We start from the raw sequence: 17,591 nt of genomic DNA on the forward strand, positions 1-17,591 counted from the left end.
GGCCAAATAAGGTTATTACGCATTACAATGTAAGATATTAATGTAAGGACACACACACAGATGTATTTACTGTAGCAGACAGACAGAGACAGATAGGCAGACAGAGAGCTGCTGGTAAAAAAAGCAACGTGGCGATATGGCCATGATCCATCCACTGATCCACACCAGGGGTCTATTCATTAGTAGGACACCGTTGCAAAACGTTTGCTTCTGTTTGGTTTCTAGTGAATAGAGCCCAGGCCTGCCTGACTACAGTCGTGGTCAAAAGTTTTGAGAATGACACAAATACTAATTTTCACAAAGTCTGCTGCCTCAGTTTTGATGATGGCAATTTGCATATACTCCAGAATGTCATGAAAAGTGATCAGATGAATTGCAATTAATTGCAAAGTCCCTCTTTGCCATGAAAATGAACTTAATCCCAAAAATACATTTCCACTGCATTTCAGCCCTGCCACAAAAGGACCAGCTGCCATCATGTCAGTGATTCTCTTGTTAACACAGGTGAGAGTGTTGACGAGGACAAGGCTGGAGATCACTCTGTCATACTGATTGAGTTAGAATAACAGACTGGAAGCTTTAAAAGGAGGGTGGTGCTTGAAATCATTGTTCTTCCTCTTAACCATGGTTACCTGCAAGGAAACACGTGCCGTCATCATTGCTTTGCACAAAAAGGGCTTCTCAGGCAAGGATATTGCTGCTAGTAAGATTGCACCTAAATCAACCATTTATCGGATCATCAATAACTTCAAGGAGAGAGGTTCAATTGTTGTGAAGAAGGCTTCAGGGCGCCCAAGAAAGTCCAGCAAGTGCCAGGACCGTCTCCTAAAGTTGATTCAGCTGCGGGATCGGGGCACCACCAGTGCAGAGCTTACTCAGGAATGGCAGCAGGCAGGTGTGAGTGCATCTGCACGCACAGTGAGGCGAAGACTTTTGGAGGATGGCCTGGTGTCAAGAAGGGCAGCAAAGAAGCCACTTCTCTCCAGGAAAAACATCAGGGACAGACTGATATTCTGCAAAAGGTACAGGGATTGGACTGCTGAGGACTGGGGTAAACTCATTTTCTCTGATGAATCCCCTTTCTGATTGTTTGGGGCATCCGGAAAAAAGCTTGTCCGGAGAAGACAAGGTGAGCGCTACCATCAGTCCTGTGTCATGCCAACAGTAAAGCATCCTGAGACCATTCATGTGTGGGGTTGCTTCTCAGCCAAGGGAGTGGGCTCACTCACAATTTCGCCTAAGAACACAGCCTTTTCCAGCATGATGGAGCACCTTGCCATAAGGCAAAAGTGATAACTAAGTGGCTCGGGGAACAAAACATCAAAATGTTGGGTCCATGGCCAGGAAACTCCCCACACCTTAATCCCATTGAGAACTTGTGGTCGATCCTCAAGAGGCGGCTGGACAAACAAAAACCCACAAATTCTGACAAACTCCAAGCATTGATTATGCAAGAATGGGCTGCCATCAGTCAGGATGTGGCCCAGAAGTTAATTGACAGCATGCCAGGGCGGATTGCAGAGGTCTTGAAAAATATTGACTCTTTGCATAAACTTAATGTAATTGTCAATAAAAGCCTTTGACACTTATGGAATGCTTGTAATTATACTTCAGTATACCATAGTAACATCTGACAAAAATATCTCATAACACTGAAGCAGCGAACTTTGTGAAGACCAATACTTGTGTCATTCTCAAAACTTTTGACCACGACTGTACATTTGCATACATTTGTATGTCTAGTAGAATCATTTATAAAAAACGAACAAAACCTTTTCTGATCTGTTCAAATGGAACCCACAAAAAGTCCTACTGACAGTGGAATAAAATTGGCAGAAACCATTAGGGCTATACAAAAGAGACATGGAGAGAGGGTGAGGGAGAAAGAGTGAAGGGGGGGAGAGAGAAGGAGACAGAAGAGTGGTTCTCTACAGACAACAGAATAGATAGCCTAGTTGTGTCCTTTCAGCAAGGCCGCGTCTGTCCTGTCACCATGACAACTGCTAGGATGGCTCTCAGGAGGACTGATGTGCAGCTGATAAACTCAATTACAATAATAAAAACACTCGCTATTCCAAAGTGCATGAGATTACCATCAATGGTGGGACAGAAAAACGATTGAATAGCCTTGAAGTCTAACAGACGGGGTGGCATATGTAGTTATACGGTTTGAGCTTTTAAAAAAAAAAGTTGTTACTGACTTAAGATCACCTTGTCTTTAAAGCACAGAGCAGTTTGGATCCATCACTGTCACTGTAACTGACTTCAGATCACCTTGTCTTTAAAGCACAGAGCAGTTTGGAACCATCACTGTCACTGTAACTGACTTCAGATCAGCTTGTCTTTAAAGCACAGAGCAGTTTGGATCCATCACTGTCACTGTAACTGACTTCAGATCACCTTGTCTTTAGAGGCAATCTGCAGTTGCTGCATCTATTTTTGGACTTAGAAATGAACGATATGTACCCACTGATTCTTGAAGAATATCACTTATAAATTCCTCATGAGCTTAGTTCAACTGTCGTTCCCCATCAGAACCCCAAATAGGAGCTTGTTTTACTCCAATCTTTGTAAACAATGTAAACAAACAGTGTATAGCCTCAACACATTGTTAATACTATAAACGTTGATATCATGGATGGTCAGTCCTTGAATCCATTGCTCTGTCTATGAATTTGAGAGTGGTTACATTTCTTCAGCCCCGTCGCTCAGCTTTTTTACAGAAACGGGCTGGGTTTGGCGCTTTGTTATTGTTTCAACTGCTGATTGCCACTTTAAGAAAACCACTTGTGATTAGGAGAGATGAGGTACCACAAACAAATATTTTGTACCCCATTGATTAGATAGGCTACACCTACAGTGAGGGAAAAAAGTATTTGATCCCCTGCTGATTTTGTACGTTTGCCCACTGTTTGGAGGAGGAGGAATGCTGCCTATGACCCCAAGAACACCATCCCCACCGTCAAACATGGAGGTCGAAACATTATGCTTTGGGGGTGTTTTTCTGCTAAGGGGACAGGACAAATTCACCGCATCAAAGGGACGATGGACGGGGCCATGTACCGTCAAATCTTGGGTGAGAACCTCCTTCCCTCAGCCAGGGCATTGAAAATGGGTCGTGGATGGGTATTCCAGCATGACAATGACCCAAAACACACGGCCAAGGCAACAAAGGACTGGCTCAAGAAGAAGCACATTAAGGTCCTGGAGTGGCCTAGCCAGTCTCCAGACCTTAATTCCATAGAAAATCTGTGGAGGAAGCTGAAGGTTCGAGTTGCCAAACGTCAGCCTCGAAACCTTAATGACTTGGAGAAGATCTGCAAAGAGGAGTGGGACAAAATCCCTCCTGAGATGTGTGCAAACCTGGTGGCCAACTACAAGAAACGTCTGACCTCTGTGATTGCCAACAAGGGTTTTGCCACCAAATACTAAGTCATGTTTTGCAGAGGGGTCAAATACTTATTTCCCTCATTAAAATGCAAATCAATTTATAACATTTTTTACATGTGTTTTTCTGGATTTTGTTGTTGTTATTCTGTCTCTTACTGTTCAAATAAACCTACCATTAAAATTATAGACTGATAATTTCTTTGTCAGTGGGCAAACGTACAAAATCAGCAGGGGATCAAATACTTTTTTCCCTCACTGTAGGCATCATGGCAGTGCATCACGAGCACAATGGAACAATCAAATCATTTGGTAGCTACAGATAACTGCAGAAATAAAGCAAACAGCAACATACAGTGTCTTAATAGAGTGTTGGGCCAATCAGAGAGTGCCAGAACAGCTTCAGTGTGTCTTGGCATAGATTCTACAAGTGTCTGGAACTCTATTGGAGGGATGCGACACCATTCTTCCACAGCAAATTCCATCATTTGGTGTTTTGTTTATGGTGGTGGAAAACACAGTCTCATACACCGCTCCAGAATCTCCCATAAGTGTTCAATTGGGTTGAGATCTGGTGACTGACTCTTTCAAAGTCACTGAGATCTCTTCTAGCCATGGTAGCCAAAATAATGGGCAACTGGGCTTTTTTTTTTTTTTTTTTTCCCATACATGACCCTAAGCATGATGGGACGTTAATTGCTTAATTAACTCAGGAAACACACCTGTCTGGAAGCACCTGCTTTCAATATACTTTATCATTTAATCAAGTGTTTGCTTTATTTTGGCAGTTACCTGTAGCTAGTAATGCAGGGCTCAACATTAAGGCTTGTCCTCTGGTCTGTAACAATTTTTTATTTTATTTTTTATAGTAGGACAAGAATAATATACATTTAATTTGTCTGAATGGACAAGTAAAAAAACTAACAAATAAATCACAATAATTACTCTGATCCGAATTGGATCTCTTTTCCATGTACACAAATAAAAAAAAGCCTACAGGTCAAAGTGTAGGTGATATGCATAATGACTACAGCTTCGTGTCCAAACCCATGCGCCAGAAAATGTAGCCAAACTTTAATGAGACCTTTAATTGCATATACATAGGCTACAGTGGCTTGCGAAAGTATTCACCCCCCTTGGCATTTTTCCTATTTTGTTGCCTTACAACCTGGAATTAAAATTGTTTTTTGGGGGGGATTGTATCATTTGATTTACACAACATGCCTACCACTTTGAAGTTGCAAAATATATATTTTTGTGTGAAGCAAACAAGAAATAAGACAAAAAAACTTGAGCGTGCATAACTATTCACCCCCCACAAAGTCAATACTTTGTAGAGCCACCTTTTGCAGCAATTACAGCTGCAAGTCTCTTGGGTATGTCTCTATAAGCTTGGCATATCTAGCCACTGGGATTTTGGCCCATTCTTCAAGGCAAAACTGCTCCATCTCCTTCAAGTTGGATGGGTTCCGCTGGTGTACAGCAATCTTTAAGTCATACCACAGATTCTCAATTGGATTGAGTTCTGGGCTTTGACTAGGCCATTCCAAGACATTTAAACGTTTCCCCTTAAACCACTTGAGTGTTGCTTTAGCAGTATGCTTAGGGTCATTGTCCTGCTGGAAGGTGAACCTCCATCCCAGTTTCAAATCTCTGGAAGACTGAAACAGGTTTCCCTCAAGAATTTCCCTGTATTTAGCACCATCTATCATTCCTTCAATTCTGACCAGTTTCCCAGTCCCTGCCGATGAAAAACATCTCACAGCATGATGCTGCCACCACCATGCTTCACTGTGGGGATGATGTTCTCGGGGTGATGAGAGGTGTTGGATTTGCGCCAGACATAGCGTTTTCCTTGATGGCCAAAAAGCTTTTAGTCTCATCTCAACAGAGTTTTGGTGGGCGGCCCTCTCTTGGCAGGTTTGTTGTGGTGCCATATTCTTTCAATTTTTTAAATAATGGATTTAAATGGTGTTTTGTGGGATGTTCAAAGTTTCAGATATTTTTTTATAACCCAACCCTGATCTGTACTTCTCCACAACTTTGTCCCTGACCTGTTTGGAGAGCTCGTTGGTCTTCATGGTGCCGCTTGCTTGGTGGTGCCCCTTGCTTAGTGGTGTTGCAGACTCTGGGGCCTTTCAGAACAGGTGTATATATACTGAGATCATGTGACACTTAGATTGCACACAGGTGGACTTTATTCATCTAATTATGTGACTTCTGAAGGTAATTGGTTGCTCCAGATCTTATTTAGGGGCTTCATAGCAAAGGGGGTGAAAACATATGCATGCACCACTTTTCCGTTATTTATTTTTAGAATTTTATGAAACAAGTTATTTTTTTCATTTCACTTCACCAATTTGGACTATTTTGTGAATGTCCATTACATGAAATCCAAATAAATATCAATTTAAATTACAGGCTGTAATGCAACAAAATAGGAAAAACACCAAGGGGGATGAATACGTTTGCAAAACAATGTAGACGCTAGTCATGTTTGACAAATATAATGAAGGATAATTAACGTTAACGTCTAAAGGCTTGATTCTGTCAACGAGACACGGTTTGTTCATATCAAAATGGTCACAAGAGCCGGAGAGTGAAGGACAGTGCCTGTTGCGCACCGCACATCACCCACCTTGAATCAGAGGAGGCAGTCAGCATTTTCAAACTATTTAACCATAACGGTTTACAACCTGGACGTTTTATGTAATTTTAAGAAGCATGTCTTACCTTGTTTCAAAGTAGCCTAGCCAAAATACAACCGGAATTATTCTATAAAAACACTTAATATGCCATTGAAAATGTCACATGAAACCGCTCGCACGTGCGGTGTGCTTTTGATAACAGTGTTTTCCCGCTAATTACATTTTGGAACATTCGCGAACAGCCTACAGCCATGTGCGCTTTAAGCTTATAATATGAAGAAATCAAACTTTATTAACATTTTAAGCGAAACGGTCTGATCTGTTGCATCAGCCTCATAGAGCCCCACAGTGGAGGTGTCATAATACCCATAAAACCTAGCGGTCAAACAGGGAAATCTTTCCAATCATTTTTCCACCATTTATATTTCCCATTGGGGATTTTAGAAACACTTAAAATAAGGGCTGTCTTTCGTGTAAATCTCTCTACGACAAGGTGACTTTTATCAATATATTCGCCTGTATTTACCCCCCCAAAATGAAATGCTAATGTGGCCATCATAAACAACTACAAATGCCATGATGATCTCGACGAGACTGCCAAATCGAGGCAAAGGTAAGAATCTCTGGATTAACTATCTGTTAGCTTAATGTAGTAATGAATAAATTGGCTAAATATTTTTAAATTCTGTGTACTGTTTTGTGCAAGTTTGAAATTGACACAATACATATTAGCAAAGGTGTCAGCTAGAGACCTGCAAGACAGGGATTTGTAGTCTTGCATGATGTCTACGTTGATGCTAATTAGCATTTTAGAATCTGAGAGTAAATAGAGCCCAATATATTGATAAAAGTCACCTTCTCTGAGATGTACATGGTTATCAAAACGTTACGCCAAACGATTGGAACCATTTCCCTGTTTGACCGCTAGGTTTTATGGGTATTATGACACCTCCACTGTGGGCTCTATGAGGCTGATGCAACATATCAGACCTTGCCTGCAAATGTGTAAAATGTTCCTTACAAGCCAGATTGTTGAATAAAATTACATTTAAAAATCTTACTCTACCGGTTGTCTGTGCATTTTGTCCTTCAGCTGCTCGAAATTTGAGACAAAATATCTACAGGAAAGTATTGTTTACTCGACTTGTTAGAGAGCTGGTAAGTATAGATGAGGTAAAGCCAGAGTCGCACATTCAACAAATCTGATCTAACAAAGTGGATATTCGTCAAATCCGTCATTGATTTATGCATTGTAACAGGCCAACAATGTTGTTACTTAAGTCCAATTTAGAAGAAGTGACTGTTAAACGCTAACTCTCGTTCGTATAAGCTGGTTAGCGGTGGTAGTCAAACATTTATTTATTTACAATAACGTGAACATGCTGTTCTTCTACTAATCTCACTGCAACTCCCCTCCAAGTCTCCGACCACTACTTTGTATCCTTTTCTCTCTCTCGCTCTCCTCCAACACTACTCACTCTGCCCCTACTCAGATGGTAATGCGCCGTCGCAACCTTCGCTCTCTCTCTCTCCCGCTACTCTCTCCTCTTCCATCCTATCATCTCTTCCCTCTGCTCAATCCTTCTCCCTCCAATCTCCTGATTCTGCCTCCTCAACCGTCCTCTCCTCCCTTTCTGCATCCTTTGACTCTCTATGTCCCCTATCCTCCCGGCCGGCTCGGTCCTCCCCTCCAGCTCCGTGGCTTGACGACTCATTGCGAGCACACAGAACAGGGCTCCGGGCAGCCGAGCGGAAATGGAGGAAAACTAGACTCCCTGCGGACCTGGCATCTTTTCACTCCCTCCTCTCTACATTTTCTTCATCTGTTTCTGCTGCTAAAGCCACTTTCTACCACTCTAAATTCCAAGCATCTGCCTCTAACCCTAGGAAGCTCTTTGCCACCTTCTCCTCCCTGCTGAATCCTCCTCCCGCTCCCCCCCTCCTCCCTCTCTGTGGATGACTTCGTCAACCATTTTGAAAAGAAGGTTGACGACATCCGATCCTCGTTTGTTAAGTCAAATGACACTGCTGGTCCTGCTCACACTGCCCTACCCTATGCTTTGACTTCTTTCTCCCCTCTCTCTCCAGATGAAATCTTGCGACTTGTGATGGCCGGCCGCCCAACAACCAGCTCGCTTGACCCTATCCCCTCCTCTCTTCTCCAGACCATCTCCGGTGACCTTCTCCCTTACCTCACCTCGCTCATCAACTCATCCTTGACCACTGGCTATGTCCCTTCCGTCTTCAAGAGAGCGAGAGTTGCACCCCTTCTCAAAAAACCAACACTCGATCCCTCTGATGTCAACAACTACAGACCAGTATCCCTTCTTTCTTTTCTCTCCAAAACTCTTGAGCGTGCCGTCTCTAGCCAACTCTCCTGCCATCTCTCTCAGAATGACCTTCTTGATCCAAACCAGTCAGGTTTCAAGACTGGTCATTCAACTGAGACTGCTCTTCTCTGCGTCACGGAGGCTCTCCGCACTGCTAAAGCTAACTCTCTCTCCTCTGCTCTTGTCCTTCTAGACCTGTCTGCTGCCTTTGATACTGTGAACCATCAGATCCTCCTCTCCACCCTCTCTGAGTTGGGCATCTCTGGCGTGGCTCACTCTTGGATTGCGTCCTACCTGACCGGTCGCTCCTACCAAGTGGCGTGGCGAGAATCTGTCCCCGCACCACGTGCTCTCACCACTTGTGTCCCCCAGGGCTCAGTTCTAGGCCCTCTCCTATTCTCACTATACACCAAGTCACTTGGCTCTGTCATATCCTCACATGGCATCTCCTATCATTGCTACGCAGACGACACACAACTAATCTTCTCCTTTCCCCCTTCTGATAACCAGGTGGCGAATCGCATCTCTGCATGTCTGGCAGACATATCAGTGTGGATGACGGATCACCACCTCAAGCTGAACCTCGGCAAGACGGAGCTGCTCTTCCTCCCGGGGAAGGACTGCCCGTTCCATGATCTCGCCATCACGGTTGACAACTCCGTTGTGTCCTCCTCCCAGAGTGCGAAGAGCCTTGGCGTGACCCTGGACAACACCCTGTTGTTCTCCGCTAACATCAAGGCGGTGACCCGATCCTGTAGGTTCATGCTCTACAACAATCGGAGAGTACGACCCTGCCTTACACAGGAAGCGGCACAGGTCCTAATCCAGGCACTTATCATCTCCTGTCTGGATTACTGCAACTCGCTGTTGGCTGGGTTCCCTGCCTGTGCCATTAAACCCCTACAACTCATCCAGAATGCCGCAGCCCGTCTGGTGTTCAACCTTCCCAAGTTCTCTCACGTCACCCCGCTCCTCCGAACACTCCACTGGCTTCCAGTTGAAGCTCGCATCTGCTACAAGACCATGGTGCTTGCCTATGGAGCTGTGAGGGGAACGGCACCTCCGTACCTTCAGGCTCTGATCAGTCCCTACACCCAAACGAGGGCATTGCGTTCATCCACCTCTGGCCTGCTGGCCCCCCTACCTCTGCGGAAGCACAGTTCCCGCTCAGCCCAGTCAAAACTGTTCGCTACTCTGGCACCCCAATGGTGGAACAATCTCCCTAACGACGCCAGGACAGCGGAGTCACTCACCACCTTCCGGAGGTCTTTCCTCCAAGATCGTTTCCTTCCCGCATCTATACTGAACAAAACTATAGATGCAACACGTAAAGTGTTGGTCCCATTTTTCATGAGCTGAAATAAAAGTTCCCAGAAATGTTCCATACGCACAAAATGCTTATTTCTCTAAAATGGTCTGCACAAATGTGTTTACATCCCTGTTAGTGAGCATTTATCCTTTGCTAAAATAATCCATCCACCTAACAGGTGTGGCATATTAAAAAGCGGATTAAACCACATGCTCATTACACAGGTGCACCTTGTGCTGGGTGGGTGCTGAGGAGTATTTCTGTCTGTAATAAAGCCCTTCTGTGGGGGGAAAAAACTCATTCTGATTGGCTGGGCCTGGCTCCCTAGTGGGTGGGCCTGGGAGGGCACAGGCCCACCCCTTGGGAGCCAGGCCCACCCACTATGGAGCCAGGCACAGCTCTGTCCCTGCCCAGTCATGTGAAATCCATAGATTAGGGCCTATGTTGCGTTTATATTTTTGTTCAGTATATATGGTTCAGTTCAGCACCAAGGTAAAGTTAATTTATATTGGATTTTCAGTTCTCTCTCGTCAGTAGCTATTGAACCAAGTATGCCATGACAATGAAAATGGTATATTCTGAATCAGGGGAGGATGAAGAACAATCGACAGTGTGAATTTTGTATTATTTTATTTGGGTTTCAATGTTTAAAAAAAATTGAATTCACACACAAAAAGTGTTGATTGTTCTCCAACCTCCCATGATTCATTGTAAACGAATGCTTGGTTCAATAGCTATTGACGAGAGAAAACCGAACAAGTTAACTTGACCGAACCACATATCTACTGGCTCTCTAAAAAGTCGGGTAAACAATACTTTCCTGTGGATATTTTGTCTCAAATTTCGAACAGCTTAAGGTCAAACCATACAGGCAACCGTAGAGTAAATTAACATTTTATTTATTCAACATTACGGCTTGTAAGGAACATTTACACGATTTTGCAGGCATTAGTTTCAGGCTGTATATACCATTTAATTGTGTATTAGAGCCTGATTAATCAGTCTAAACTGACACCACCAAGACAGGCAGGTGCAGCGCAGGTGAATTTCAACAGGTAACGTTTGCAGCGGTGACATGGGCGAGTCTAGTTTATTAGCGGCAAATAGAAAGCTTTCTACAAACTCTTTAGCTAGTTATAAAGCTAAATGTTATAAAATGTCTATTAAGGCAATGAGCTAACTTGCCAAGACTGCCAAGACAGCTGACATCTCAAATTCTACAACAAAATAACGTCGTTGGAGTAAATAAATAAGCAAGGTCCGGTTGGGAAACAGGTCAGTAAAATGGCCTGGATAACTAGTTAGCTAGCTGGCTAACGTTACCTAACTGTTAACCCAGATCAGCATCTATACACAGCTCTCTTGATAAGCCAGCTAACTAGCTACTTTCAAATATGTCCGAAACAAACTAAACAAAGGGGGTCCGAAAACAGAACATATGGTTGTTACCTGTTGAAGCTTCGTCTTGAATGAGCTATTCAGAAAGCTAGCTAGCCAACTGGCTAACGTCAGTGCATTCCAGTTAATGCGCGGCTTCGTCGAGACGCGTTGTGCGTGTCCGTCAGTCGTGGAAAATGACAAGATCGAATTAATTTACGAACCGATGACAGATTCATCTGGTTTCAGTGTTGTCTTATGGCATGGCTGCTAAACAGGCTGATCACTCTCCGGCTTGTTGTTTGTACAGAGGTCCAACCCCGCTTTTCCAGGCTAGAAATGCTTCGCGGAACTGACGACATTTCAGCACCTTTTTTTTCTGGACAGCGTGATGCGCGTTCACGGACTACTATGTGCGCGCACTTCGATTATTCTGGGAATGAACAGCTAGGGGCACTGCAGATCGTGTTTGAGGGAATTGGACTAACATCTAATTCAGCCAAACAAGAGAGGAGACGACTGATTGTAGGCTATAGTACACAGAGACAGCAACACAGAAACAAGCACACACAGAGACACTTAGACTGCGTTTAGACACGAATTGGTCTTTTGACCAATCAGATAAGCTCTGAAAAAGATCTGATGTGAAAAGTTCTGTTGTGATTGGTCAAAAGACCAAGTGAGAAAAAAATCAAAATTGGGCTGCCTATCTAGACACAGATAGGCAGAAAGAAATACACACACACACACAAACAAACACAAACAAACGAGAGAGAGACAAAGAGAGTAGGGTACATGTAGTATTTTGGTCAGCGGGTGTCAGTGTTACTTTAGAAATCAGGTAGCAGGCTGTTATCTCTATCTCTCTCTCTCTCTCTCTTTCTCTCTGTCTCTATCTCTCTCTCTCTCTCTCTCTATCTCTCTCTCTGTCTGTCTCTCTCTCTGTCTCTCTCTGTCTGTCTCTCTCTCTCTCTCTCTCTCTCTCTCTCTCTCTTTCTCTCTCTGTCTCTATCTCTCTCTCTCTCTTTCTCTCTCTGTCTCTATCTCTCTCTCTCTCTCTCTCTCTCTCTCTCTCTTGTCTCTCTGTCTCCATCTCTCTCTCTCTCTCTCTCTCTCTCTCTCTCTCTCTCTCTCTCTCTCTCTCTCTCTCTCTCTCTCTCTCTCTCTCTCTCTCTCTCTCTCTCTTTGTGTCTGATGGAGTCCATTAATAAAATGTTTAGCTATTTTTCAAATCAGTGGATAACATTGAAATGGATACAGTAAATCAGTGGATAACATTGAAATGGATACAGTAAGAACTGAAACAGCATGACTAATCCTACTACTCAATCTGCCATGCCAACTCACCTGGGTAGAGTGTGATTATAAAAATGAAAACCAAACATCAGATAGGAACGCTAATATCCCCTAAATATCATTAGTTGCTGATGTGTGCTTTCAGAGTTTTTTGGGCAGTGTTTGAGTTGACCGCAACCATGACTAGCCCTCTGACTATGGTTGCCCTCTCACGGTCCTTACGGTAAGGAGAGTGATTAAGTCTTAAGTCAAAACAGACCCTGAAGAAGATTGGTTAAAAAACAGGAAGTGCTGAATCGGCTGGATCCTTGATGACACCTGGGCCTTTTCTCAATTGGATTTGCTCAACTCCTGCATCCTCTTTCCTCAAACCTCTCTGGCCTCCTTTTGAAAAGGGTCAAAGGTCATCTAGGAGAGGCGGCGAGGAGAAGGAAATGCACTTGTATGAAATGAGACTATCCTTCTGCAATTGCGCGTCATCAGGCAAATTACATTTACAGGGTGGAATCTCAAAATAAATGTATAAAGTGATAAAAACAAATGTAGTTAGTTGTGCAAGACATTTTATAGATACAAATAATAAAGTAGCATATCTTTTTTAAACGTGCATGGTTTTCTCTTCCGGCAATAAAACACACTCTTAGAAAAAAAGGTTCCTTATAGATCCGAAAAGGGTTCTGTCGCTTGCTTCTATATAGAACCCTTTTATAGAGTTCTTTGATCAGAACCATAGAGGTTCCTCTTCACTGATCCAAAATGGTTCCATATGGAACCCTTCCTGGTGCCATTTATGATTTATTAAACAGTAATATTTTTTGCAAATAATATAATTTAACAAACAATTAAATAATTGACAAAAGAATACCAGCATAGTTTTTAGAATGTTTCATTATATGCAAACGTAGTTTGGAAATGTGCACTGGTGGCCAGGGAGGCATCTCTTTGTTTGAATGATGACCCACATCAACTCTGTCTGTCTTCTTTACAATACAATACAATACAGCTTTGTCCATTAGTTACAGCAAACATGTGGCTTCTGCTCCGTTCTCAACCCCACCAAACAGCAGACCTCACACATACAGTTGAGACCAGCACAGGATCAAGCTGCAGTGCAGAGCCCCTGGATGGAGAGCATGTTGTTGGGTTAAGGGCCTTGCTCAATAACCCAATGGTAGGGGAATGTTTTGAGGATGTGAACTCAGCAGCCCTCCAGTTGTCAGATCAATTCCACACATATTTTCCAGGGCCCGGCCTGGGATTCGAACCGGCCACCTTTCGGCCACAGGTCCAACTACCACCAGTACAGGGTTGTGGCCTGACTGGTTACAGAGAAAAATAAAAAAACAAGTAAAAACATGAGTTAATCTGCCAAAATGAAGTCAAGAATGCTATGCAGCCATATAATTATTATGATGTAGAAGAACAACTTACATGCAGTTGTTGTCAGCAGCAGCCGAAAGAGAGATCCTCTGATCATTCTGTGTTACTGCCAGACTGAGTAAAACATAGATAGTGTGTTAAAAGCAGTAGTGTAAATTACTTAAGTAAAAATACTTAAAGTACTACAAAAGCAGTGGTGTAAATTACTTAAGTAAAAATACTTTAAAGTACTACTTACTATCTATCTTTTCAACAACTTTTACTTCACTACATTCCTAAATAAAATAATGTACTTTTTACTCCATACATTTTCCCTGACACCCAAAAGTACTCATTACATTTTGAATGCTTAGCAGGACAGGAAAATGGTCAAATTCCCGCACTTATCAAGAGAACATTCCTGGTCATCCCTACTGCCTCTGGTCTACCCGACTCACTAAACACACATGCTTCGTTTGTAAATGATGTCTGAGTGTTGGCGTGTGCCCCTGGCTATCCGTAAATAAAAAAAAACAAGAATGGTTCCATCTGGTTTGCTTAATACAAGGAATTTGAAATTATTTATACTTTAACCTTTGATACTTAAGTATGTTTAAAACCAAATACTTTTAGACTTTTGTCTTAGGTAGTAATTTTCTGGGTGACTCACTTTTACTTGAGTCATTTTCTATTAAGTTATTTTACTTTTACTCAACTTTGACAATTGGGTACTTTTTCCACCACTGGTTAAAAGTCATGTAATGATTAACTTGACTATTGAATCACCAAGACTTATTATACATAATTTATTATAAATACTTTATACATACCCCCTCAGTCAGCAAACAGTCTTCTAATGGCTTCATGAAACATAGTCCCCACAATTGACTCTACACTGAAATACTAAAAGAAAAGTAACAATTAGCTAATTGCCAAAGTCAGGCTGGGTCTGTAGCTCTATTTGGTATATCCCATAATACAAATATATATTTATTTAAAGAGTTGACTGGCGAGCTTGTAAAGTGGTGAATTAAAGTAGCCTAGCTTTTTCTGTTTAGTTAGCTAAGTAAGCTAGCTAGCTAGGTTACAAACATGCTCACATTTTAAAAATGTTATAATGTTCATTTATCTAGCCTTGTTTTCTATTTTAGTCATATATTTATTCATTCACTTTGTTACCTTTACGTATAGTGCTATTGTACTCCTTCACCCAGATTCTTGCATGCTGGTCTTTTTTAATCGTTCATTTTAATTAACATTATGCTTTATCAAAATTATATTTCTTTGCTTTCTGAACTAGCTGTTTGCCACTCGACCTGTTTGCAAACTCTGACGTCAGCTAACCATTTTTCTGACCAGGCAAAATCATGCAGCATCATTAATATGGATATAAATGTCAATGCAAAACAGCTGAAACAAATTAAAAGGGAATGTTAGCTGTCGTAAGGCCTCCTGTAGCTCAGTCGGTAGAGCACGGCGCTTGCAACGCCAGGGTTGTAGGTTCGATTCCCACGGGGGGCCAGTATGAAAAATTTACGCACTCACTAACTGTAAGTCGCTCTGGATAAGAGCGTCTGCTAAATGACTAAAATGTAGATGTACAATTCAGAGTTTGATGTGACTGGGTTTGCTGTTGTTTTCTAAAATCCCGATTACACTCTGGGGTAGGGATAGAACCCTCAAGGTTCTTTGCCTTTACTGGGTATAGAACCTTTTTCACACAAAAAAATAAAATAAAAATAAACAATTTTGTATTCAGGCTATAACACAACAAAATGTGGAATAGGTCAAGGGGTATGAATACTTTCTGAAGGCACTGTATGCTTGATGCTCTTTTTGCATATGAAAGCAAGGCTCTACACCGGTGGCCTGGCCACCAAAACAACATCAAATAACCTTGTTATCCACCTGGTCTAGAGTGGCTGCTATATCCCTGTAGTTCCATTAATCACCTGGTCTAGAGTGGCTGCTATATCCCTGTAGAATGGTCCACCACCCAAAGGACATCCAGCCAACTTGGTCATGGTAAGTATTGGAGTCAACATGGGCCAGCATCCCTGTGGAATGCTTTCGACACCTTGGAGAGTCCATGCCCCGACGAATTGAGGCTCTTCTGAGGGAAAAATGGGGTGCAACTCAATATTAGGAAGGTGTCCTTAATGTTTTGTACACTCTGTGTAAAAGTGCACTACTTTTGATGGGCTCTGGTTAAAAGTAGTCCACTAAATAGGGGAATAGGGTGCATTTGGCACTCAGCAATTGTCTGGTGTCCGGACACCGCTGCTATGTACAATAGCAACAATAACACATAGTTCCACCGCCCTCCGGCTAAAGAGGACTCCGCAGGCTGTGTGTGTGTTTGTGTGTGTGTGTTTGTGTGTGTGTGTGCGTGTCCTTCATAGAGAGTTAGATAAACATAGCAGAACCACTGGTAATCACCCTTCTAAGTGGTTTTCATCCCCCTATCATTTCATTTCTCCCTTTATCTGTACTCCACTCTGTACTCCACTCTGTACTCCACTCTGTACTCCACTCTGTACTCCACTCTGTACTCCACTCTGTACTCCACTCTGTCCTCCACTCTGTGTTTCACTCTGTACTCCACTCTATACTCCACTCTGTACTTCACTCTGTACTCCACTCTGTACTCCACTCTGTACTCCACTCTGTACTCCACTCTGTACTTCACTCTGTACTCCACTCTGTACTTCACTCTGTACTCCAATCTGTACTTCACTCTGTACTTCACTCTGTACTAAACTATGTACTAAACTCTGTACTCCACTCTGTACTCCACTCTGTACTCCACTCTGTACTTCACTCTGTACTCCACTCTGTACTTCACTCTGTACTCCACTCTGTACTCCACTCTGTACTCCACTCTGTACTTCACTCTGTACTAAACTATGTACTAAACTCTGTACTCCACTCTGTACTCCACTCTGTACTTCACTCTGTACTCCACTCTGTACTTCACTCTGTACTTCACTCTGTACTAAACTATGTACTAAACTCTGTACTCCACTCTGTACTCCACTCTGTACTTCACTCTGTACTTCACTCTGTACTCCACTCTGTACTCCACTCTGTACTCCACTCTGTACTTCACTCTGTACTCCACTCTGTACTTCACTCTGTACTTCACTCTGTACTAAACTATGTACTAAACTCTGTACTCCACTCTGTACTCCACTCTGTACTTCACTCTGTACTCCACTCTGTACTTCACTCTGTACTCCACTCTGTACTCCACTCTGTACTCCACTCTGTACTTCACTCTGTACTCCACTCTGTACTTCACTCTGTACTAAACTATGTACTAAACTCTGTACTCCACTCTGTACTCCACTCTGTACTCCACTCTGTACTTCACTCTGTACTCCACTCTGTACTTCACTCTGTACTCCACTCTGTACTTCACTCTGTACTCCACTCTGTACTCCACTCTGTACTCCACTCTGTACTTCACTCTGTACTCCACTCTGTACTTCACTCTGTACTCCACTCTGTACTTCACTCTGTACTCCACTCTGTACTCCACTCTGTACTCCACTCTGTACTCCACTCTGTACTCCACTCTGTACTCCACTCTGTATTTCACTCTGTACTCCACTCTATACTCCACTCTGTACTTCACTCTGTACTCCACTCTGTACTCCACTCTGTACTCCACTCTGTACTCCACTCTGTACTTCACTCTTTACTCCACTCTGTACTTCACTCTGTACTTCACTCTGTACTCCAATCTGTACTTCACTCTGTACTTCACTCTGTACTTCACTCTGTACTCCACTCTGTACTCCACTCTGTACTCCACTCTGTACTTCACTCTGTACTCCACTCTGTACTCCACTCTGTACTCCACTCTGTACTCCACTCTGTACT

The 17,591-nt window shown here is 42.8% G+C and overlaps 1 protein-coding gene and 1 long non-coding RNA gene across 4 annotated transcripts in view; both read right to left on the reverse strand.

The window, feature by feature from the left end:
• Window positions 1-11,430, reverse strand: part of arfip2b (ADP-ribosylation factor interacting protein 2b) — an 82,373-nt gene extending 70,943 nt beyond the window's left edge. For all 3 annotated transcript variants that reach the window (XM_045208215.1, XM_045208216.1, XM_045208213.1), the window contains exon 1: window positions 11,124-11,430. The gene's annotated coding sequence lies outside the window, so the exon portion shown is untranslated. The remainder of the gene's footprint in view (window positions 1-11,123) is intronic.
• Window positions 11,431-13,217: 1,787 nt separating this feature from the next.
• Window positions 13,218-14,614, reverse strand: LOC121564195. The gene is made up of 3 exons (XR_006657508.1): window positions 14,537-14,614; window positions 13,779-13,841; window positions 13,218-13,666 (listed from the first exon to the last, which is right to left on the reverse strand). It is a non-coding gene; the product is annotated as an uncharacterized LOC121564195 (long non-coding RNA).
• Between the last annotated feature and the right edge of the window lie 2,977 nt (window positions 14,615-17,591).

The sequence above is a fragment of the Coregonus clupeaformis genome, chromosome 27 (genome assembly GCF_020615455.1).
Source record: "Coregonus clupeaformis isolate EN_2021a chromosome 27, ASM2061545v1, whole genome shotgun sequence".
In the NCBI taxonomy this organism is placed as follows: domain Eukaryota; kingdom Metazoa; phylum Chordata; class Actinopteri; order Salmoniformes; family Salmonidae; genus Coregonus; species Coregonus clupeaformis.